The sequence below is a fragment of the Castor canadensis genome, chromosome 18 (genome assembly GCF_047511655.1).
Source record: "Castor canadensis chromosome 18, mCasCan1.hap1v2, whole genome shotgun sequence".
In the NCBI taxonomy this organism is placed as follows: Eukaryota; Metazoa; Chordata; class Mammalia; order Rodentia; family Castoridae; genus Castor; species Castor canadensis.
This window is the reverse complement of record NC_133403.1, coordinates 30,917,501-30,942,147: the sequence shown is the minus strand read 5'-3', so window position 1 is coordinate 30,942,147 and position 24,647 is coordinate 30,917,501. Positions and strand designations below refer to the sequence as shown.

The 24,647-nt window shown below is 35.4% G+C and overlaps 1 protein-coding gene and 1 pseudogene across 2 annotated transcripts in view; one reads left to right on the top strand and one right to left on the bottom strand.

Annotated features, from left to right (window-relative positions):
• The window catches only part of LOC109676735 (doublecortin domain-containing protein 1-like), a 1,027,711-nt pseudogene that overhangs the window by 40,912 nt on the left and 962,152 nt on the right, over nucleotides 1-24,647 (top strand).
• LOC109677192 (dnaJ homolog subfamily C member 24-like) overlaps nucleotides 1-24,647 on the bottom strand; it is a 929,921-nt gene that overhangs the window by 86,328 nt on the left and 818,946 nt on the right. The gene's annotated exons all lie outside the window — the stretch shown is intronic.

Below are 24,647 nucleotides of genomic sequence, written 5' to 3'. Positions count from 1 at the left end.
ATCAAAGAGACTGGCTCCCTGTGTCTTTTCCTTTGCCATCCTCAGAATATTAGCCAGCTCCTCAGCTTGACCCTTGCCTGCTTGCAAGGTGGCTCATTGAATGTTCACTCAACAATATCCAAAAGATGAAGATGACTGTTTGCTCACTTTTGTCTCTTTCTTATTAGGGGAAAAAACTTTTCCCCAAAAGACCTCTCATGTCTCTTTGGCTAAAGTTGGGAAATAAGTAAATCTACTGCCAGGGACAAGGGAGGTGGAATTACCACCACTGGCTTTAGACCATTTAGTATTTCCCACTGAGTCTGACTGGAAGATATATACCAAAGCATATAAGGATGAGTTCCCACACATAACTCAAGCTTTTTAATCTAAGGAAAACTGGGGGAATGATGGTTAGATAGTCACCAATGCCTGGCATAACTTTTGGCTTCAATTTTATTACATTTTATTTCTTAAATTTTGTTTTTTTGTCAGTGCCATTTTTATGACGCATTTTTGCATAATGTCATAGTTTACTGAAGAATAATTTCTGCATATAAATCACTAGTTGAGCTGGTCATGGTGCCTCAAGCCTTGTAATCATAGCTACTCAAGTGGTGAAGATTGGGAGGATAGCAGTTCAAGGCCAGCCCAGGAAAAATTTGACAAGACACTATCTCAATCAATGGCTAAGCATGGTCGTATGTGCCTGTCATCCCAGCCTCATGGGAAAGCATAAATAGAAGAATCATGGTCGGGGCCAGCCAGACATAAAGCAACACCCTATCTCAAAGCTAATCAAAGAAAAAGGGCTGGCAGCATGGCTCAAGTGGGAGAGCACCACCCTAGCAAAAGCAAAGCCCTGTGTTCAACTCCGAGTACTACCAAATAAACAAATCACGGATTGAGTTCCTTTGGAAGTATAAAAGATGTAAAATAAGGATCTTACGTTTGGAGAGTGGGATATAAATGATCTGAAATCACATAATAAATAAAGCCAACATATCAAAATGCAAAACCATAAATCAGTTTGTATACAGGACCAAAGGGAATGATTTGGAATAAGGGATAAGTAGTATCTGGTGGGACTAACTCCTCCGGTGTTTTTTTAGCTTGATAAACTTTGATGAGGTTTTCTCTAGTGCTCTCTCTCCTCTCTCTTTCTCTTTTGTTGTTTTTTGTTTTGTTTTGTTTCTAGTGCTGGAGTTCAAACTGAGCCTTGTGTAAGTACTGTACCACTTTTTTTGTGTGTGTGTATGTGTGTGTGTGTGTGTGTGTGTGACAGGGTCTCACTATGTAGCTCAAGTTGGCCTTGAACTTGAACTTGTGTCCTGGATTACATAACAATGATGTAACCTGAGATCCTCCTGCCTGAGCCTTCTGAATGCTGGAATTATACATATGTGCCTCTACACCCAGCTGGTAAGGCCTTTTCTATGCTCCTAAATCCTGAATTTCTCCCTATAATAACCAGGACTTTTCCTTCATAGTTAATCACAGTTTGCAATAGCAAATTTATATGTCTATTTGTTTGAACATTTCTCTCTTCTAGTAGAGAATATTTGTTTTAATAGAAGGGGTTCTAGAAAATGTAATTCCTGAATTCATATTAACATTGATTAAACACTTCTTTTTTGGCAGTGCTGGGGTTTGAACTCAGGGCCTTGCTTGCTAGGCAGGTGCTCTACTACTTGAGCCATGCCTCCAGCCCTTTTTTGCTTTGGTTATTTTTTCAGATAAGGTCTTGTGCTTTTTGCTCAGGCTGGCCTCAGACTGACCTTCCTACTGATACCTCCCATATAGCTGGGATTGCAGACATGGATCACCACACACATCTTGTTTGTTGAGCTGGGTCTTGCTAACTTTTTGCCTGGGCTGAACTTAAACCACCATCCTTCCACTTTCTACTTCCCTAGTAACTGGGATTATAGGCATGCACCACCACATCCAGCCCTAAACACTTCTGAAAGAAGTAAATCATACACATAGATAAGCTGAATGAACCCTATGGGTAGAAAGGCATACAGATAAGAGCTACAGAAGGTAATGCATTTCGGTTATAACTGAGGCAATTTATAGAAGAGCAATGAACAGCACCAGTTGTATGTGAGACCAAAAAGTATGACTTTATTAGGAGTTTTCTTCAAATTGCTATGATAAGAAGCCACTAATTGCTATATAATAAGCCACTAAGTTACATTGGTGTTATTAAAATAGAGGAAATGAGAAGAAAATTTGCTCTTGTCAAAACTAGAGTCATCTTCTCAATTCTTATCATGCTCTTTTTTTCCCTCCAGTACTAGGGGTTGAACTCAGTGCCTCATGCTTGCTAGGCAGGCACTCTACCTCTTGAGTCATGCCCCCAACACTTTTTGTTCTGGTTATTTTTCAGATATGTTCTTGATTTATGCCCATGTCAGCCTGGACCACCATCTTTCTATTTGTGCTTCTTCACACAGCTGAGATGACAGACATGTGACAACACACCCAACTTTCATTGATTGAGATGGTGGGGTCTTACAGGCTTTTTGCTAGGATTACAGAGGTCAGCCACTGTGCCCAGCCTATTTTCTTATATTTTTAGATTTCATGTCTTGAATTAATTGTCGTTGTGTAAAGCAAAAATATTAAATGAGTTTTAATGAGGGTCTCAGAGAATAAGCTTAGTTATAAATACTAATTTGGAATATCAAAAGGGTTGTAAAGTCTACAATATAAAAGATGATCTGTTTCTGATAATCCTTTTGAATATAATATAAGCCAAATGCAAATGTGTTGTAGTCCTGTTTAAGAAAAGGAGAAAAGCTTAGTTAATCTCTTAATATACCTTTTGGTTTTGTAATTCTGTAATTTGTCATATTCATTGCCTCCTATGTAGAAATTACTGAAAAGATTAATTTACATAAAGTTTTATAATTTTTAATTAAATGATAGCTGTAGTGATAAAGGTTTAAGATTAAATTTTGACATTTTTACTCATTCTTCTTTAATCACATATAAAATTTTAAAATACTTAACGTTTTAAATAGACATAGACACACATAACCATATTTGCTCTTTTTCTACAACATAATTCCTAAAGAATTATTCAAATTACAAAATGAAGCAATAGTTTTTCAAAAACTAACTATAAATTGTAATTCAGAAATGATGGAACTGATATCTTTGAGAAAAAGCAAGCATATCTGAATATTTATATGTGATTGGATGCCTCTCCCCTTAAAATATTCACTTTAGGAAGTAATTTATTCTAAAAAGCATTTTTTAAAGCTCTTCTTTGGGTTTATCATCAGAACGAGGTTCATCATTTTCAATATTTTTAGTATGGAATAATGATAAAATTTAATCTCAATCACTTTGAAGTTTTCAGAAAATAAAGTAGCTAGCATCAATTTGTTATACAAAGAGGTAATAAAAACTTGATATTTGTATAGCTAATGTGGTAGGCAGAATGGTTCCCCACATTCCCAGATATGGTTTCCAAGATTCCAACCAGCATGCTCTATGTAATTCCCTCTTCTTCATTGTGGGTTGAACCTATTAATGTAATGGGATAGCACTCTCATGGTTGCATTATATGGCAAAGCAGAATATATTTTACAAATATATTTAAAGTACATAAGGCATTGTCTTTAACGTCATCAGTAAGGAAAATTTCTTTGTTGGGTCTGACCTAGTCAAATGAGCTATTAAATAAAAGATCAGAGAAATCAGAGAGATAAGTTACTTCTAGCATCACAAAGAGATCACAGTCACAGTGTGCTCTACAACTGGCAGGAACTGAAATCAGAAAACAACCTGAATGAGCTTGGAAGAGGACCCTAAGCATTTGATAAAATTGAGGCCCCAGCTGACACTCTTTTTAGGGAAGGAGGAGTGGTACTTGGGTTTGAACCCAGGACTACATACTTGCTACACAGGTACTTCACCTCTTGAGCCATGCCTCTAGCCCCTTTTGCTCTGGCTATTTTGGAGACAAGATCTCACTTTTTGTCTAGGGGAGCCTAGACTGCAGTCCTCCTATTTCAGACTTCCTACTGTAGCTGGGATGATAGACATGCACCACCATAACCATCTTGTACTGTTGAGATGAGGTGTCATGAAGTTTTTTCCCTGGCTGGCTTTAAACTTTAATCCTCCTGATCTCAGCCTCCCAAGTAGCTAGGATTACAGGCATAAGCTACCAGCCTGGGCTCCCAGCTGACATTTTGATTTCAGCCTTATGAGATCCTCAACAGAGAGTACAACTAAGCTTTGTGAACACTCCTGACACACAGAAATAGTGTGGTAATAAATAGGTGTTATATTAAATCATTAAATTTTTGATAATGTTGTTGAACTACAACAGAAGACTAATACACATAGGTAGGTAGACAGATTGTTTTAAAGGAAGTACATTTCTGAATATGTGACTTATACTTATATTAACTCAATGGGGTGGAATTTAATTTTCATGCTTAAAAGTGTTTTGAATAAACAATGAAATAGTAAATTGGGATATTTGTTAGAAATTGAGGGCTTGCATTTTAGTTAGGAAATAATTGGTGAGAAATAGTGATTCCAGCTATAAATATACCAACACAGACGTGGATTCACGGGGTGGGAGAATGAATTTCTGCATATGATAGTAGCACAGAACTCTTACTAAAAAAGGAACCTACTTGAGATCTGTTTGTATGTGAACTATTTATAGCTATAACAAAAAAATGAGCAGTAGAAACATAGCAGAGACTTCAAAGAGAAGCTGATGAGACTTGTCTAGAAAAATTAAAAAGGAAATCTGTGCTAAAAATTAGTCCAGGCTCCAAAATGTTATGGAAAGTCTCAATAGTAGGTAAGAAAAGGGTGAGGTTTTTTTTAAGGGCAAAATACTATTTCCTAGAACAGTTGTTTTAGGAATCCACATAGAAAGAAATTACTTAAACTTTTCCATGGAGACTATAGATGAAGCAATAAATAAAAGTGAGCACAGCACTAAACTCAATTCCATATCAATCAGGAAGGATGGAGTCCAACAAAACTACCATGCAACTTGCTGAATTTTTTAACGATAACAGTAACAAATGTAGATCTTCAATTATAATGTAAAATGTATGTAATTAATAGTTTATAAGAAAAGCAGGGAGGACATGATGTAACCCCCCCCAATCCCAAGCAAAGCAGAATTTTGGATTTGAGCTTCCTGTATAAAGTCAGGAGCCATGAAAAACAGGTACACTATCCAAGAAAAAAAATACAAATAAGTAATATTCACCAGCTCAAATAATATAATGGATATAAAGCATTCAAAAGTTCTTATATTGTCTTGACATTAACAAATTAGTAACATATTAAAGTTTAATAAGGTAAGGATTCATATTGTAACCAGTAAAAATAAAGTTAAACCATGTGTAAGATGCAACATGATTGAAGGGAAAAGAAAATAATTTAAACATTTTTAATCTAAAAGAAGATAAGAAAAGAATATAAGCAGGTAGGTAAAACAAAATAATTAGTCAAGGTTTTCCAGAGAAACAAAACCAGTAGGCTGTTTTGTGTGTGTGTGTGTGTGTGTGTGTGTGTGTGTGTGTGTGTGTGTGTATGCATGATAAGATATTGTCTCACCTGAGTTGTGGAGGCTGAGAAACCCCGTAAGTTGCCAGCAGTGTTGGAGGCAGCAGTGTTGTTTAAAGGCCTGACTGAGAGTCAGAAAGCTGATGATGGAGCTCTCAGAGTCTAAAGGCCTGAGAGCCAGAAGTGCCAAGGACAGAAGATTGATGGTCAGCTGAAGGTCTCAAGCACAGGAAGGGAAAATCCAACCTTTAACTGCCTTTTTGATCTATTCAGGCCCCCAACAGATTAGATGATGCCCATCAACACTGCGGGGGGCCATTTGCTTTACTTGGTCCACCAATTCAAATGTTAATCCCCTGAAAACACCCTCATAGGCAGAAACAATGTTTAACCTGACATCTGGGTATTTCATGGCTCAGTCAAGTTAATATGTAAATTTAAACATCATGGGGAGATTATAGATATAAGCATTACTGTAAACAAACTAAATTTTCTAATTGGAAGACAAACTGTCTTGATGAAGAGGATAACTGTATAAATATATATTAAATGTAAATAAGCTCAGTTCTCAAAAGACAAAAGCTATGTTTGAAAGGAGGACTATGTCTACACATATACATGTACATATTTATATGTTTGAAGGTAGAATGTCTTGGGATTTCTAAGACATTTTTCAGAGGAGAAAAGGATTTTTGAAAGAAGAAAGTGGGACAGATAAAAGAAAAACAAGGAGGCTACAGTCTTTGGGGAATCAAATATAGAAATTAAATCTAGATATAATAACTGTATTAACTAGAGGGCATTACTGGTTCACTGCTACTAATGTAGAACTACCTCCTTATCCTGCCACGTCCCGCAAATGGCTGTCCCATATTCCAAATTTCCATTTTCCTTCTAGTAGTATCTGTTCATATGCATCATTTGAATAAGAGATCCCATTTTCTAATTAACAAAAAATAAGGAAGTAATAGGGGTAATAAATAATATTATAGGATTATGGTTAAGTAGGGATTCTGAGCAAAACTGCCTAGACTTGAGTTCTTGAGTTCTATCTCTGCTACAGGCCTGCTATATGACCTTTAGCAAATTATTTAAGCCTTTGGTTTATTCATCTCTGAAAGGAAAGTAATCATATAAGGTATCATAAAGAGTATAGGGCTGTTGTGAGGATTAAATGAGAAATATATGTGAAGTGCTTAGAGTAGGGATTGGCATGAATAGAGCTGTGTCGGCAGTAGTTATTAGAACTGTTACTGTTGTCAATATGAAGCTTATGACACTGTATTTATTCCTTGTCTGACCTTTTGGACTAAATGACAGCCCCTCTAATTGGGCAGTTAAAGGGCAAAAACTGATGGACCTATTCAAGGAGGACTCCCTGGGACTGTCCACAATTTCAGGATCTCAGGGCTCATGCAACTTAGTGCAGGATAGGATTGGAGTCAAGTCTCTTTCACCACCGGTGCAGTGACGGTGACACTCTAAGCACTGGAATGTCTGGGAACACTCAGTGGCAACATTTTGGCATGGACACCATTGCTCATGTGACGGTGGTGGCAATAGTGAGGCAGCGAGGGAAGAAGAGAGTTCAAACAGTCGTGACTCACCAACCAATTTTTAACAGGAACTTAGGAGGTACTTTTAGGAATTTGTAATGCATTCTTAGAAATAAATGAGAAGGTTGTTGAAGGGAGAATTAAGTCCTGTATTATGATGATGAAGTTGTCATGCTGGCAGGTTTGGGGTTTTTTTTGTCTGTCCTTAAGATGGACACAAGGAGGGCAGTCTTACCTTTTGATTCATATTCCTTTGGGCCAACACTGACAACAGACAAGTGAGCCAGATGGTCCATTTTTGTTGCGTCTCAGTGTTGCCCGTGTAACCATATCTTGGGGGAACTGGGAACTGTTTTATAGCTCTGTGAATCTTCCTCTGACTGTTGATACTCCTTCCCCAGGGTGAGGGGCTTAGTGGCCATTTGCAGCTGTGCTGCCATTGCTGCAGAAACACTGACATGACAGCTGCTGCACACCACCCGTCATCACCGTTGTGAAAGTCAGATGCCACATTTGGTCTTCAGGAAGGTCCTTCCTGGGCTAGAGTCCAGCCATGCTCTTAAGACATTGTTTGCCATAGTCTTGAACCTGGGTGGATCTTCAGAGTGGAGGAAGGCCACTCCTCTCCCTAGTCTGCTCAGTCGGGGCAAGCTAAAATAGATACGTGTGATAACAACAGTAACAATAACAGAATACAACTTCTTGGATCCCAGATTTTTAGCTCCCATTGATCCTCTGTCACACACACACACACACACACACACATTTCCCTGTAACAGATGACTACTTAATAATTGAACATTTTACTCATTTATAGATATAAAAAAGGCAGACCAGAAGTAATGTAATTATAATGATATCTGTGGATGTGAAAGTTTTGGAGAGGGAGCTGTCCTTGCTGAGTTTTTGTCAGTAAGCATGTTAGTTTAGAGTTGAGTGTATGTGTATGTTAAGGGGAGTTGTATTATGTGTAAAGAACTAGCATTATGTATAATTGAAGAACTAGCAAATTGGAAAGAGGTAGATTTGGTGTGCACAAAAACAGTCCCAGTTACAGTAACATATGGAAACTGACCATCCTTTCTGCTTGATTATTGTACAGCTCTATATTCTCAAATATGTTAAAACTTGTTTCATTTTATTTTACAAGTAAAATCTAAACAGTCCATCTTTCTCACATCATCCCAGGTCATATAATCCTCTGTCCACACACCATTGTTCATCTACATGCCACTCTTTCAACTTAAACATGAGTTATGGTGACCAGCTGCCCCAGTTTGTCTGAGACTGAGGGAGTTCCTGGGATGTGTGACTTTCAGTGTCAAATCCAGGACAGTGCTGAACATATCAGGATGCAACCTTTACTAGCTTTATTCCTTCTCAGGTTAAGCTGGCTTTCAACAAATTCTTTTCATATTTTACCCAGGTTTTCTATTGGGGGATAGTTTGCAAGTTTCTTAACGGTATGGCCCACATTTCTTTTACTTTAGTATTTCCTTATAGAGAGAGAGAGTTGACATTTGATAAAATGATTCTCATTTAAATTTTTTGTTATATTGTTTCAAGCATCCCACAAACTTTTTTCTTTAGTTTAACTAAGTGAAGTAATGAAACTTAGAAGGTTTTATGTTAGTAGAACGCTGTCACTTGCTGATTACGTGACATTGGGTAAATTTATTTAACCTCTCTGAGCCTCAATTTCTTGTCTGTAAAATGGGGATAAAAATACTACCTACCTCCCAGAGATATTGTAAGCATTAAATAAAATACCAGCCAAGCATGCAGTATTTTGTTTAATACACAGTCCACAACGAGTTGTTATGTGGCAGTTGTTAATAGTGATTACAATCAAGTCACTGTATTCTTCCCCACATTGCTTCCTTCAGGGAGTTGATGTCATCCCAGGCAAAAGCAGTTATTAAAACTACTGACGAGGATTTGTAGCCTCCATTTGGCCCCACCAGACTTTTGCATTCAGCGGTGGTATTGGAAGGGTCAGGACTTCAGAATGACTCTGCACATCAAACAGCAGCAGATCACAGCCATGAGGAAATATCAAACCCAGATAGTGACAAATCAAACAGTAAAAACAATTCTTGTTTTATATCAGCATCCAAGAGAAACAGACGTGGCAGTGTTCCTGTGGGTCAACTGAGATAATCAAAGCTGTTCTCTGTTCCTTTTAACTGACTGTTGAAGCTCTTTCCCTTGAGGAGAATTTATAGTGATTCAGTTGACTATTTCAGACGTTAAATATAACACATCTCTTGGGTTTTGTTTCTGTTTTTGTTTCTTTGAAAGGATCAGAGTAGAGTATTGCTAATTACACTGTGGAAAACATGAGATGCACTTCAACCTGGATAATCAAAAACCCTGAAAAAGAATACTTGAAGCAGAATCAGGCTAGGACTAGGAAATATCTTGGCTCCCAGGACATTTATTTTAAGAAATGAATAAATATGGGCTTTTGATATTTTGCATTATTTTAAAATAGGATTGAACTTATTATAAAGCTGCTTGTGCATATGTTTTCACATTGAGATTATTATCATAAATGGTTAAGAGTTCATGGACTGAAAACAAAAATCAAACTGAGAAGCTGAGATTCCCATTTTTTAGGTGTTTGAATATGTAGATATATTGTGGTTTAAATTTACCTGAAGTTTTCATTTTAAAATGTTGACTTTACTTGTGTGACATTACTGTTTAACATGGTTAGAGAATTCTGAAGTAAAAAATTTACCATGTACTTTTGCCAAAAAATAATAAAGATGAAAACAGGTTTTACCTGAAGATAAAACTTAGAAATTTTACCTCTTACTGTCCAAACAATTTGAAATGAAGGCAATACAATTAAATTTAGAATCAAAGTTTTAATTATAACCTATATGAATTTTTAAAATCAAAGGCTTTTCATAAATATGAAAACTTGTAGAAAATCTTAGCATTTTCTATTTCATGACAGTAACACCATATTACTATTTTTTTATTATAATATAGCAGATATTCACTCTGTCTATCTATCTATCTGTCTATCTATTTATCTAATTCCTCTCTATGTATCATCTATTTAATTTTTCAGGTATATAATTAAAATGAATGTTTTGGTGTTTTATCATGATTAAACGATTTAGCTGAAATACGAGCAGCACTGGTAAACTTTTCTTGATCTAAATGTTTTTCAATATTAGTGGCAATCTCATTCTATAAAAAAGTCTTGTTGGGCAATACTTACACATACAGAAACAATCTTTAGGGCTTACATTTGAATAAATGTTGGATACATTTTTTTAAATGATATTGTTGTTTAAAAATTTTTAAAAAGTGTTTACTAATTAACATTACCAATTTTTGAGTCTTTTTTTTTTTTTAGAGTCTTAAAATTTTCCTCTCTAAAATTTCATTCTGCCCAGAACTGGCAAAAATTGTCTCAAAGATACAAACTTCAACCAAGAATGATTAAAGTAACAGCTTACAAAAATGGATCTAGAACAGTCTTTGCCAAAGTTACTGCACCAACCATCACCTTGGTAACTAATATTTCAAAGTTTTCAGTGCTTTATTTTCTCCCTTACTCTCTTTATAATATAAAAAATGAAACACAGCATTTATTGTGTTAAAATTTTCTTTTTAAGAATCAATGTGTAAATTGCTTATGTATACAATAGATCACGCAGGTATTTTATTCTTTTCCTTTTTAAAACCAATGTAAAATGGTATAGTTAGCAGTTAAACTGAATGATTAATTAAACAAATAAGATGACATTATATTTTATAGTTATTGAAATGACAGATTGTTTAAAGGTTAAATTAGAAATAATTAGATATCCTTAATGCTGTGATTTACCTTTCGTTTCCATGTATTCAACTGCTAGAAAATAGTTACAGTATATTGATCAAGTTACTGAATTTGACAAGTGACTCAATTAGGCTTCTATTTTGATGGTTAGATCCTTTTGTTTTTGTAGAAATGTGTTACTTTCCTTGTTGTAAATCACTTTGTCTTACCTCTATTTTCTTCTAGCTGCTGGAGGAGTGCACAGACAAGCTGAATCTGAACATGGTCGCACGACAAGTGTTCTTGGCAGACGGCAAGGAAGCCCTCAAACCTGAAGATGTACCCCATGAAGCCGAGGTTATGTTTCAACAGGAGAGCCCTTTTTAGATATATTAAAAAAAACTAAAGGTAAAAAGGGAAAAAACACCCTACCCCCACATACGATAAATTGCTTAAGGGATACAATTAAAAAATGACTTTCATCCTGTCTTTTTTGCATGGTTTAACAAAACTAATGTTTACGCATTTACAGCTCAGTAAGAGGATAATGTGCTTAATGAAAGAAAAATCCACTGACAGCCACGTTTATTGCCCTTCATTAGCATTGGTGCTTAATTTAATATAGATCTGAATAGACATTAGGGAGCCTGCAGGAGGTTAAATGGTGAAAATATAATACATTAAATCAGAGATTATTGAATTTACTGTTTAGTTTCTGTGACACTCACCAGACATAATTCATTAGACTTATTCCTCCAGAAAATAGTTCAAAGTTTTAAGTATCATCTACTCATTTATACTCTTGGTCTTTTTTCAGATGGCATTAATGTAATTAAGAAAATATGGCCAGTAATGAACATATAATTCTTATATACATGTGATTTGCCTAATAACATTTTTCCTGAGGTAAATGCCTCAGCTTAATTTTGATTTTTTTAACCTCAAAATATTATATATGTATATATGTATGTATGTACATATATATGTATGTATGTATATTCTATATTTCAGGTCAGGCTTCTTTTTCAATGCCCATTGTTTTTAACATGTCAGAAATGGGAGGATTTTCTGTAATTAAAAAATTGTTTCATCAGTGGGAAAGAATAGATTTTAAGAGAGAATTAAAAGTACTACTATCTAAGAATATTCTTCCATGCATGTTGTATTCAGAGTTCATTTTCAAGTGCTATATATGATAATCAGATTTGCATAATATAAGGAATAACAACCTTGCCATAAAAATTCAGTGTGTCTAACTGCTGTACTGCTTTATGTTTTTTATACATTATTAGAAGTAATTTTTTTCTGTAAAATTTTTTCCTATAAAGCTGGTGAATCAAAGGCAAGTCTAGGCAGTAATTGCATAAATAGAAGGAAAATAATTCTGGAGTTCATTACAGATGAGGTGATGAAAATCCCTCTTGTATTAATGTTTCTGTACAAAAATGATACTAGGATTTCTATCTCTTTGATAATATGTGATCATCAGAAAATAAGTAATTTCTTGAATTCAATAGAAAGTTCAAGATAATTTGGCCCTTGTAAAGAAACTTGTTGCTATAATACTCATTAACAGTTCCCAGTGTAATGGAATAGACCCATATATTTTCAAACTTTTCATTTAACTTTAAAAGACAGCTGCCTTTATTTTGTATTCATGGATATATTTGCTTGTAGAAAAATATGAATCTTAGTAGGCAAATATGTTCAGATTTTTATGTATGATTGCTTCACGCGATCCTTGGTTATTTTGGTTAATTAGAAATTCTTGCCTTTCTTATGGATGACAGTATCGTAGAAGAGATATATAAAAAATTATTTGTAGCTAAGCTAAGAAGAAAATTTCCTGAACATGTATGACTCAGATAACAATGTCACCCACTTAACTAAGCTTGGTGAATAATATTTAAATGTACAAACTAATTTCCTCCTACTTTTTGCTTTCTCTTTTATCCTCTTATAAAGCTAAGTTCAGAACAAAAAACTTCTCTGCTTTGTCTGCATATCTTTGGCTGTGTTTCACTGTGACATGCACTGCTGTTCTTTTAGTACCAAAATGTTGGCACACGCTCCTGAAAATTTCACACCATCTCTTGCTGGATCAGCAAGCTTAACCCACCAAAATCTGGTGTTGTGCAATGGTTTTTGACTGATAATCAATCTTTGTGCTGCTCGACAGTTGTTGCTGGGACACAGAGTAGAGCAGGTGGCAGATGTGTCTTGTCTTTTGAGAAAAGAAATTGTAGGTGAGCTTGGACACAGACTAGCATATCACATGTCCATTAAAAAGACTTAGAAGTATAAATGGGGGAAAGCCACTCATCTAAATTATGCTCATATATAAGCTTAAATGCTGATATTTTATTTCTTTCAGAATATTAAGAATAAAAATGTAAATATGCATGCATTATACACACAAATATATGTGAAAATATTTAGCTTAATGTACGTGATGTGTTTATAGATCACTCACATATTCCTATAGACTTTTTCAAATCGTCTAAGTCAGATTGAAGATGACCTTTCTAGCATGTGTTTTATAGAATTATCAATAATCTGCTAACTTGGTCACAAATGTACATAAAAATAAAATGTGTATGAATAACTGAAGATAGTAGGTACATTTAGGGTGCAAAGGCATTATCAGAAGTTGGAAGATTGAACATGCTAAATGTAAACAGTGAAAAACAAGATTTGGTGTTACTGATAGATCTTTCTAAATAAGTATGAATATTTTATGTACAAAGTCAAAGAGTCAGTAGCCTGACCTTATTTTAATTTACTGATTTTCATTCATGCAGCAATTTATTAGAGCCTACTATGTGCCCATGCAATAGGTCAGACCAGAAACAGATGAAGGTAGAGGCTCATATTCTGATTTCTTTCTTTATCATTATTTTTTCATCTTTTATTTAAATTCAATTTACTTCAATAAAAAATTGAAAACAATAAACATTTTTATTGAGTAACTACTATATGTCTAGCCCTGGCATAGGGATAAAATTGGGTAAATAAGTTATAAATCCTTAAAACCAAGAACACTATTCAACACTGCAAATCAAAGGAAAACTTTTCCTCCAAAAGAAAACTTATTTTATTTCTGCCACAGGAAGGTCAAAAAAATCTATGTATATTTTGGCAATTATATTTCCATACTTTATTGGTTTCCTTATGCTTTAGGAAATCAGTGTTTAGGAAATCAATGTATATTACCATAAATGTCTGTTATGGTAATTCCAGATTTACTAGGATAGAAAAAAACCTACAGAACATCTCTGGTATTTTAACTGTTTTGCTATCCCCATTGAGCATCACTGTTGACAACCAGTGGCACTACATTTAATAGAAAGCCAGAGAGCTATTCATCACAGACCTCGAAACACAAAGCTTTCATTTAGAGGTCAAGCCAAGGTCAAGACTGACATGAAGTACTCCCTGTTGAAATGCAGTCTTAGAATAATTCTTACATTTTAATGTTAAATGCTTAATCCAAAAGATTAATTATGTATGAAAAAATTATACAACAGAAATATTTTATATAAGAAGTGTTAGTAAAAATGTCTTATTAGATCTTATAAATTCTGACATTTAAAGATTCTGATATTTATTAGTGATACTATTGGAATCATGAGGATGTAATTACTGAATTATTAGAAAAGGCATTTTAAAAGTTTTCATATTCATAACTATATGGTTTAAGTTTTATTCAGAGTTTCCTAAGGCTTCTGCTTGCTAGTGGCACAGGGAAAAGTTTTGGATCAGATCCATGTGGTTTATAAGAATTTAGCACCTTCATAAAACTGCTAGGAACTATAGACAACTCAAATAGAGTTTAAGGAATGGTTTGTGCCCCATGATTACTTAAATATCTTAAAAAGATAATGAGAAGGAAAACTGCTTAGACTTTATCCATTAGGTTCAAGTTCCATATGGAGCTCTGATTGTCTTTAAAATATTTTAGGTTTATATTTCCACTCTTTCTATATATCCTACTGTACTATTGGGTTTCAAAGTTATCATTTATAGTGATTCATTTCAGTCCTGAGTGTGGTTAACCAGAAGTGGAACTGAGTATTATGAATAAGATTTATACCTTATATATAGTGTATTATGAAAATGTAGTCACAGAAAAAAAAATCCATGGAAGGAGTTCTTGGTACCATACCTAAGATCTAAATTTAAACCTAGAGATTTTCTGCTGGCTGCCATGTGATCTACAAAATGAAATAATTTGCTGTGACAGGTTGTGATTGACAAGAATATGTGTGAGCACATTTAAAATAGGCCATCTTTTCATGTAGAAGTAAATGTCAGTGAAATGATGGATTCTCATCATTTTAATTATTGATGATTTGGAAATATTTCAATTCCATGACACACAAGACACATTCTAAATAGCAGCATAACACTTTTTCTCATATCTGCGTCAATAATGAAATGTTCTGTCATATTTTGTTTTTCAAAAAATTCATTAGTTTAATGAACCTGGATTCGTGCATTATATTTTGGTTCCATTATCTGTCTAGTGAGTTTGTTGATTTTTAATGGTGTGTTAAAAGCACAAGTTTCAAGATGTGACCCACTACCCACATCATATCACACCTTGCTATTTCTTCTGCTTAATCTCAAGACAAAAAGCCATAGTTCTGCCTACAACAATTGCTGCTTTCTCCTGCTAAAGCTAATGCTAGACTTATGTGATGCCCACCTACAGAGCAACGACAACTTAATTCAGGCAGCCACAGGAGTTAGGGTTGGCCTTCCAAATTCCCTTGTATTGTTTTGTTTGAATAATACATGTATTAAGTGAGACTGTTAGCCCATTTTATCTCCCACTTAACTGCATATACTCAAAAGCAATAAAAAAAAAGTCGCATTTTAGATAGAAGAGTCTATCTAAAGAATCTAGAGAATAGAAAAGATTCTTCTATTTCTATAAGTTAGGGTAAAACTATAGGCATATATTTCATACATTTCCCAATTCCTAAAATTTTAAGTGTGTTATGTGTGTAGTGTACTCTTACTACAAAACTAGATGCAGATTCAAAGACAATTACAGGAGACCCTCTCCCCAAAAAGTGTCCTTACCAGTAGGACAACTTAGAATATGTGTGCACATCACTAGCAACATTTCCTTATACTGTCAAATATAAAATCATTGTGAAATATTCAAATTCCTAAACATACTCATGGAATGTTGAATTGTGTACATACACAGAAGCTATACATAACAAATATGTACAATATTCATTAAATATTGTACATATAAATATTGTTATTCTGATATTGTGAATGGTTGGATGGTTTCTGTATGTCACGTACGCAGTTATATGCTTTAAGTATTTTGTATGTATTCCTCCTAACCCCTGAGTTAGTACTACAGGTCCGTAGTCTTTTATCTATAATTCCAAAATCCAAGATTGTAGAAGTCCAGTTTTTCATGACTCATTTGTCAGTTGAGACTCATTTAGTACAACTAATCAAGTACACTGTTGAAAAATAATTAATGAGTTAGATTATGGGCTGCTACCCTGGACCTTTTTGAGGGCATTAATAATATGTGATATATTCCCCATTATGATATTAGCATCATATTAGCTTTTTTGAAATCCAAAAATTTCTAGATATGAAGTCACAGTTGACTGTAAGCATTTTGAATAATGTCTTTCTCTCACAGCTGCAAAGAATTCTGACAAATATTATTCCTCACTAGGATATTAACTCACAGGGTTATAAATATTGTCCCTTTCTCCTTAAGAGGTTTTGTTGCATGACTGGGTAGATAAAGACTACCTCCCTGCCTAGAGCTAAGAGAATGCATGGGAGATGGTAAACAAAACAAAAATCAAACAACCTCCCCAACCTATGGCTCTCTGTCTAAAGAGTCAGAAGGCATAGTGTGAGCTAATGGGAGACCATTCATTCATTCACTTAACTATTCAACATATATTTATTGCCATATATCACTCCAAGCTTTAAGAATGTAAGACAGAGAGGTCTTACTGGTAGTATATCTCAGTGGTAGAGTGCTTGTGACGTGCCGGAACCTGAGTTCAATCCCAAGCAGCAGAAAAAACTTTTTAAGGAAAAAGACAAGTCTTATGGAACTTAGATTCTAATGAGGTAGGAGGAAATATAGAAAATAAATGCATAAAGAACTATATAAGGTATTTATTAACAATGTAAGTGTTACAAAGGAAATGAAAAAGTAATAAAGCAGTAACAAATAGTGTCAAATAGTGTCATAGAAACAAAAAAAGGAAATATTTTTTAAAATGAAACAGACATTTGCAGTAACCTTTAAATCCAATCTTTTAGACAGTTGTCTGCCTACCTTCCTTGTTACTTTACTTGAAAGTCCATCTATATATTTTGCAGTTACTCTTTCAGAGTTGTTTACTAAAGTATTCATTTTGAAGCTTTCAGACATTTGCTAGGAGAGATGTGAAACATGCTTTATTGTTTAGTGGAAAGAACACTAGACTAGAAGTCAGATGATCTTGCAAGATTCTACTCCCTGCTATATGACCTTGGACAAACTGGTCTGATCCTTATCTGTATAATAAAGGTAATAATATCTTAAAATAATAAGATATTTTCTTATTTTTCTAATAAAGATAAATTATTTGAAAATCAAATGTCTATAAATCCTTTGACTAAATAGAAAATGCATGTTATAAACATAGTCATGGCTATTAGTTAGAACCTTGTGTCGACTCTTACCTTCCCAGAATAGCTGGCTGACTCAGGAAAACAAAAACAACAACAATTTTGTTTCTTTCTTTATCACTGCCAGGAAAGCAAAGCTGAGCAAGTCACTAAATCTCTAAGCCTCAGATTTCTCCCCCATAAACAGCATAATAACACCTCACAGCGTTATTAGGAGGAGTGAGTAAGATGACAGCTATAAAAATCTGGCAGGTGATAGGTATCAAATATACTGTCTATCTCCTTGCTCTTTACCTACTCTCCTTCTTTTGGTCCATCCTTTTCTAAGCTTGTTTCAACTAGCTTTTCAAACAGGTTGTCACAAGTACCTGGTTTTACTACCAAAGGTATTTTCCAGATCTGAGATCTTAACCTAAGTACAACCAAATTAAACTCTCTACTGAGATCTTACAACGTGATGGGAGATCTAAGTTAGAAGTTTTGAAAGCTAACTTTCTGAGGTGTAGGTAAAAACCAAGACGTTTTATGAAAGGAGCTACAAAAGACCTTACTGTGCTCTGTTCCAAGAACTGTATTTTAAAATATGCTCATGACCCAGGGCTAGCCTTAACTTTCAGCTGCCATTACTTATTTAAAGAAAGTTCATAGAAAAGTTCAGGGAAGGGTGACAACATTTTGATTGGCACAATAGATGGGATGTTTATAATTTTAATCAAATTTAAATTGAAGACATACTTTAGATGATATGTCAGACTAGTGTTACTGAGTTAAAATCTAATGACAACCACTGTCATTATCAGTTAAATATACTCATCATGCTTACGGCAATAAATTATGACACTTAAGAACATGCAGAAACAAAGAGCACACGTATTAGAGAAAAGGGAGTGACTAGAAACTTGATTGAGCACAGGAATGTGACCTGGATTTAATCTATTTACCAAACACAGAAGCAATTGTATTTTGGGCAGATGATATAATTGAATATAACAGTGTGTTTTCTTACTGTCAGAGCATTTATATTTTATAAGCTCATCTTGCATCCATGAAATGATGTGCTTCTTCATATTTAATGTCATTACCTATACCTACTTGATATTCAGAGCATTAATGTCTGTTTTCAAGTTTATCAACTAACTACATAAGAATGAATTTTTTAAAATAAGATTTTTAATAAACTTGTGGATCTGAAGCTGCCAAGTTTTCTACTTTTATTCCAGTGGTAGAATAAGGCAGGATTCTTTTGTCTGGCACATGCAAAATGGAAAATTATAATGTGGGGAGCACCTAAAATATTATTTAATTCTATGACAGCCATTGGCTTTTTAAAAGTAAACTGAGGAAATGTAATTATATTATAGATAGACCTTTTAACACAGAAGCAGACTAAAACATGCTTTATCTTTTTTGTGACTTGGTTATAAATAAAACCATGAAAATAAAATAGGTTGTGTATTCTTCAAAATAAAATGTAATCCATGGTTGGATGTATTTTCCCAGATTATTCTAAGCCTTAAAAGCTCAGGATTAAAAAAACAAAACAAAGCAAAACAAACAAACAAAAAACTGTTTCAAGAGTTCAGCCACCACCCCATATTTGCCAGTGGACTCAGCTTTCCGGAGAGAAGAGCCTAGAAGACTGAGATAATTCTGGTTGTGATTACTTTGGAAGCCACCAGTTGTGGCTAGCAAATTTAAAGGAATAACGAGATGATAAAGTGAGAAGAAGGTTTCTTCTTTGGCCGTTGAGTACATAGGGCAGAGACTTTGCTGAGAGCACGGTTGACAGATATTCCAGAACAGTCCAACGGGGAAATCTAATGTTCCTGCTGTTGAGGAGGACATTTTGTTTGGTCCTATTCTCTGGGGAAGCTCTTCCTTGGAAGGATACATTTGCATGCATTCTCAATGGACCCTTTTGTATTCATTGTATTTGTAATCATGAGATTATAATTACTGGTGAAATGTTTGTCATTCTCCCTAAACTAAGTTTGTTTAGGGCAGAAAGCATGGCCGCCCTGTTCATCACTATTTTCTGGTGCAGGGCCTAGCATTTTATAGATGTATGATATTGTTCAGTGAATGTATGAAAGACCAAATGAAATACATTATGGTGAACCATCCAAATCCAAACAAGGTTGCAGTGGAAAGGAAGGGGAGGGGAAGAAAAGGGAGGGAAGGGAAGAGAGGAAGGGAAAAGACTTCCTCAGAACTACTTGCTTGGCTGCGCACAATGAGTGGATGTCTAGGAGGAGTACATTTAAAAATCCCAGACCCAAGATTTGCAAATGTTTCCATTTAGCAGGAAATCAGAGTGAGCTAGCCCAAAAGTAATTTATTACATTAGAGAGAGGCTAATTGTCATGCTATAGAGAGAAGACAATTGTCAGAAATAGATAAATGATTCTTCAAGGTACCTATAGAAAAAGCTTTCCCACATCCTCTCAGAAATGCCTTTTGTTGACTATTTTCTTCCCTCACCCTTTTTTTTTTGGCGTGGGGGAGCAGGTAGGAAAGGACTCACAGGTTCTGTTACCAGTTGGCAGTGGTCCATGGGTGTGATGGTGTTGTAATGACCTCTGGTTCTTTGGGTACAGTGTCTAAAATTAGAACCCCATTCTTATAGTGAATAAAGAATAAGCAGGCAAAAGATAGCACAAAAAAGGAAGAGACCTTTATTATGAAAAGAAGGAGGCTTTTAAAAAAAAACATGACAGTATACTTCTGATGAGGCAAGCAGTTTCTTTAAGGACCAGTTGCCACAAACTGTTGTTCTGGTCCTTGGTCCAATAATGGGGCAGAAAAATCCATTGGTGCAAACTCTTTGTTCCTCTTTTAACTCCTCCTAAAGGGAGCAGGGCATGCACACATGTTGCCAGTTGTAGTTCCTATAAGAGGGTATTTTTAAATTGTAAGCCTGGGATGCTTATTACATTTGGAATATCTCAGATGTGGGGATGTGGGCTGTCCTTTGCTGCTCGTGTCTGGCTGTCTGCCTACTCTAACAGTTCACTCAGTACTTCCTTTTGTGTTCCTCATGGTACCTTGTATAGAGTAGGTGCTTATTAACTACTATTGAAAGTAAGGAAGTAAGAAAGAGGAGATGGTGAGATCTTTGGAAAGGCCACTGCTCCCTGCTGAGGAACATGTGGGGCCCAAATTTCAAGTTGGGGCAGGGGATGGAGGAGAAGTGGAAGGATTGGGGGATGACTTTAATGCTTCATAAGAAATGTTGGGAGTTTTTATTTGTGGTGGCTAGTGTGTTCTCCTAGAAGTCCAAAATGGTTTTGGATGACACTAAGGTTCTTATTTTAATGCTCAGCCTGGATCCCTCCTTTCCTACAGACCCCTCATGGTTGGGTCACTGCTCACTCTATCCACTCCCAGCCTCTGATACTGTTATCTGTCTCCCTCACCAGCGCTAAAGCCTTGTCAAATCTACATCGGGCACCCTCAGGTTCTCCACACTGACTCTGCTTGTCTTGCCTCTGAATGTAATAATGCTACCCTTACCGTCAGCTTTCCAGCAACATTTTTTTCTTTCTTTTTTCTTTTCTTTTCTTTTTTTTTTTTTTGATACAAGGCTTGCTATGTAGCCCAATCTGGCCTAGAATTCACTATGAAGCCCAGCATGACCTCAAACTGGCGATATTCCTGCCTTGGGCTCCCAAGTGCTAGGATTACAGGTGTGTCCATACAGGTGTATGTTCCCAGAACTGTGATATTCTGAAGAGTCACATCATATTGATACACAGAACAGTTCCTAGTTCTTCAGGTGGTTCCCATGTAGGTGGTCCATGGCCCACACTTTGAAAAAATGCTTCTCCAGAGTTTTCCTTTTCCTCACCTAATCCAATGACTTTAATTTTATAGGTAAATGGAATTTGTCTTAATGTAAAGGAGATTTTTTTCAATAGTCCCATCTTTCCAAAAGATATAATGGTTTTCTTCAAGAGGTGTGATACGTCTCAGTGTTTTGCACAAGGTTTAGATATAGCTACCTCCTGCCCTCTTTGCTCTATCTCTGACCACTCTTATGTTCGGTTCTCTTACCATGGCCCACCATACTGATGGATGACTCATCCTTCAGCTACTGTATCTCCTCCTCCTAGATTATGCGTCCTATTTTTTTGCCTACTCTGTGTATTATTCCAATCCTTCCTTCCTCTGAGAGGTCTTTTTGACTACTATAAGCTGTGGTAGGTGCTCCTACTTCAGGCCTCCTTATATCCATATATCTACACCTCCATTGTTTTTTGTTTCTTGTTTTCTCAGATGAAGAACTCTGAGGTTTTTTGTGTGCAGTGTCCATACAGGGAGCATGCAGGATGGGAGCATTCAATGCATGTTTATTCAATGAATAATTGAGTGAATAAAATGGGTGGTTAAGTCAATAATTTTTAAAATTTCTTCCAACCCTAAATTTCTACAATTCTGAAGTCAATGCTTTGTAAGTATGCACTAAGGCTGACTCCAATACCCTGTACATGGTTCTTTGTGCCTCTGCAGAGAGGGATTATTTCCATCTCTGCTACTGCAGTCCTCAAGTGGGGGTAATTTTGACTTGGGACATTTGGCAATGTTTGGAGGCCCTTTTGGTTGCCCCAACTGGAAAAGTGTTATTAGTCATGTAGTGAGAAGAGTCAAGGAAAGCTGCTAAACATTTTACAGTGCAGAGGACAGGCCCTCAATAAAGAACATGGAAAAGTCAATACTGACTGAGGCTGAGAAGCTTTATTGTTCTTCATCATGCTGTGCGGGCTGATCAGAGGCATAAAGATCTGTAAATAGTCACAGTCATTTTCATAAGTCATTTGGACCAAAATATAGTTGCTTAATAACAGCAGCTACTTTTTTTAGATGCACTAAGGTGAGACTAAGTAGAATGTGAAGAAACAGTAAGATGCACGGGAAATCCAGTCATTTTAAATTAAGAGGAGTCTTTTGGTACCTGAGGAACTTTTTAGGCCCTTGAAATGTACAGTGTAATAGTTAAGTAGGCTCTGGAGTCATTCAGATCAGGTCTCAGCTCTGATCCACTTAATGTCTATATGAGACAGATCTAGTTAATCTCTCCAAGTATCTTTTTCCTCATGCCTCTAATTGAGATGATGATATTATGTACTTCTCATGCTTGTGTGGATGAAATGGTGTAGTAGATTTTAAGGCACTTGACATAGTGCTTTCTATTTGCTAAATTCTGAATGAAAACCATAGGATTGTGCTGGGTGTAGTTGGTGCATACCTGAGATCCCAGCATTTCAGAAGCTTAGGTAGGAGGGTCTCAAGTTTGGGGTCAGCTTGGCCTTTGTAGAGAGGTCCAGGCCAGCGTGAGTTACACAATGATACACTATCTCAAAAAAAAAATGAGAATGATAATAATAGCATTTACTAGTACTTACAGTTTGATTTACCCATAGGCATTTTATCTGTAAAAACTCCTTTCATCCATACAACAAATAAAGGGATTGCCATTGTTGTTTCCATTTCTTAGATAAGAAAATTAAAATAAGCCAGGTGCTGGTGGCTTACTCCTGTAATCCTAGCTACTCAGGAAGCAGAGATCAGGAGGATCATGGTTCAAGGCCAGACAGGGCAAATAGTCCAAGAAACACTATCTCAAAAAAACCATCACACAAAAAAAGGGCTGGTGAAGTGGCTCAGAGTGTAGGCCCTGAGTTCAAGCCGCAAACCTGCCAAAAAAAAAAAAAAAAAAAAGAAAGAGAGAACTAAAATAAATAAGGTTGACTGATTTTTCCAAAGTTTTAGAGCTAGTAAGATGAAAAATTAAGATTCAAATTCAGGGGATCTGGCTTCAGAGCCCAGGCTCTTGACTAGTAAGCTATGTTAATACATTTGTCATCATTAGTAGTGTTTTATTAGAATGCTTTTATAGGTTGGTTTAAAAGTCTTTAGCTTTGCAAACATTTTTAAAATGTCTAACATTTTTCCATGTTTATCAATATCAACAGAGATATTGCATAGGAATGTTTTTAAAAACTGCACACAATTTATGTTATAAATGATGTTTTCATATTTTACTTTATTCTGTGGTTTTCCGAGATCCACCTAGAGTTCTTTCAGAAAACTTATTTGAAACCTCAGAAATGTAACCTTTTTTGTTTTATATTATATATTTTAATGAAGTAAGGAGTTTTTAGATGTTCTCATGTAATAGAATTATGACTATATTCCTTTTATTGGGATACATGTTATTGGAATAAAAGGTTGTATTTATGCCTTAATTTATTCCGTACTTACTGCACACCCTCCATGCAGCAAGTATACCTTGTGTGTTTAGCCAAATAAGCTAACAGTTGTGGGGTAAGTTCAATGGTGAATGTCTTCACAAAGAGTGGAGAAGGGGATATTGAAGCTGGAAAAGGCTTGCTGGAAAAGACCCCAAATTGAGCTTGAGTAACATGTAAGATTTTACTTTAAATATAATTTGGGCTCTTTCCAGTTTAATTCTATTCCTTCCAGGCTTTCATTTGCCAAGAAGCTCTTCTTGATAAGTTTTATTCTTTCCATAAGGAAATTCTAGGCCATTGTGGTCATCAATGAGCATCAAAGTGGTAGATTAATCATATTTAAGAGTATACTGGTGAGAGTTAGGGAATAAAACTGGTAGGTATATGAACACAGCAACAAAGTCTTATTTTACATAATTAATATATCTATGAAAAAGGTGTTAAGCCAGATTGATATCAGTGGGTCACTTTGAATGCACAGAAAAAGGTGACATCTAGTACCACTATAAGTACCATGTATAGTGATCTACAACCTACAACAAAAGAATAATAATATAAGACTTGATTCCTGCTTTTTAAAGGTTTAATCATATAACAGAAATAGGATATGTACTTATAAGACACTAGGTAATTTCCACATGATTTATGTTCTTCCTCTTGCACCTAGCACCACTCCTAACATGTCATAGGTTTTCAAATATTATGGAATGAATGAATGGGTGTGTGTGTGGTACAGTCTCTAAGGTTTCTACAGGCTTGGAGAGTACTTTCTAGGTCTCTATGGCCTTGTGCAAAAAGGGAAGACATTAAACTGGATCATAAAAGGAACTTAAGTCTATATATGTGAAGGATAGGGTTAAG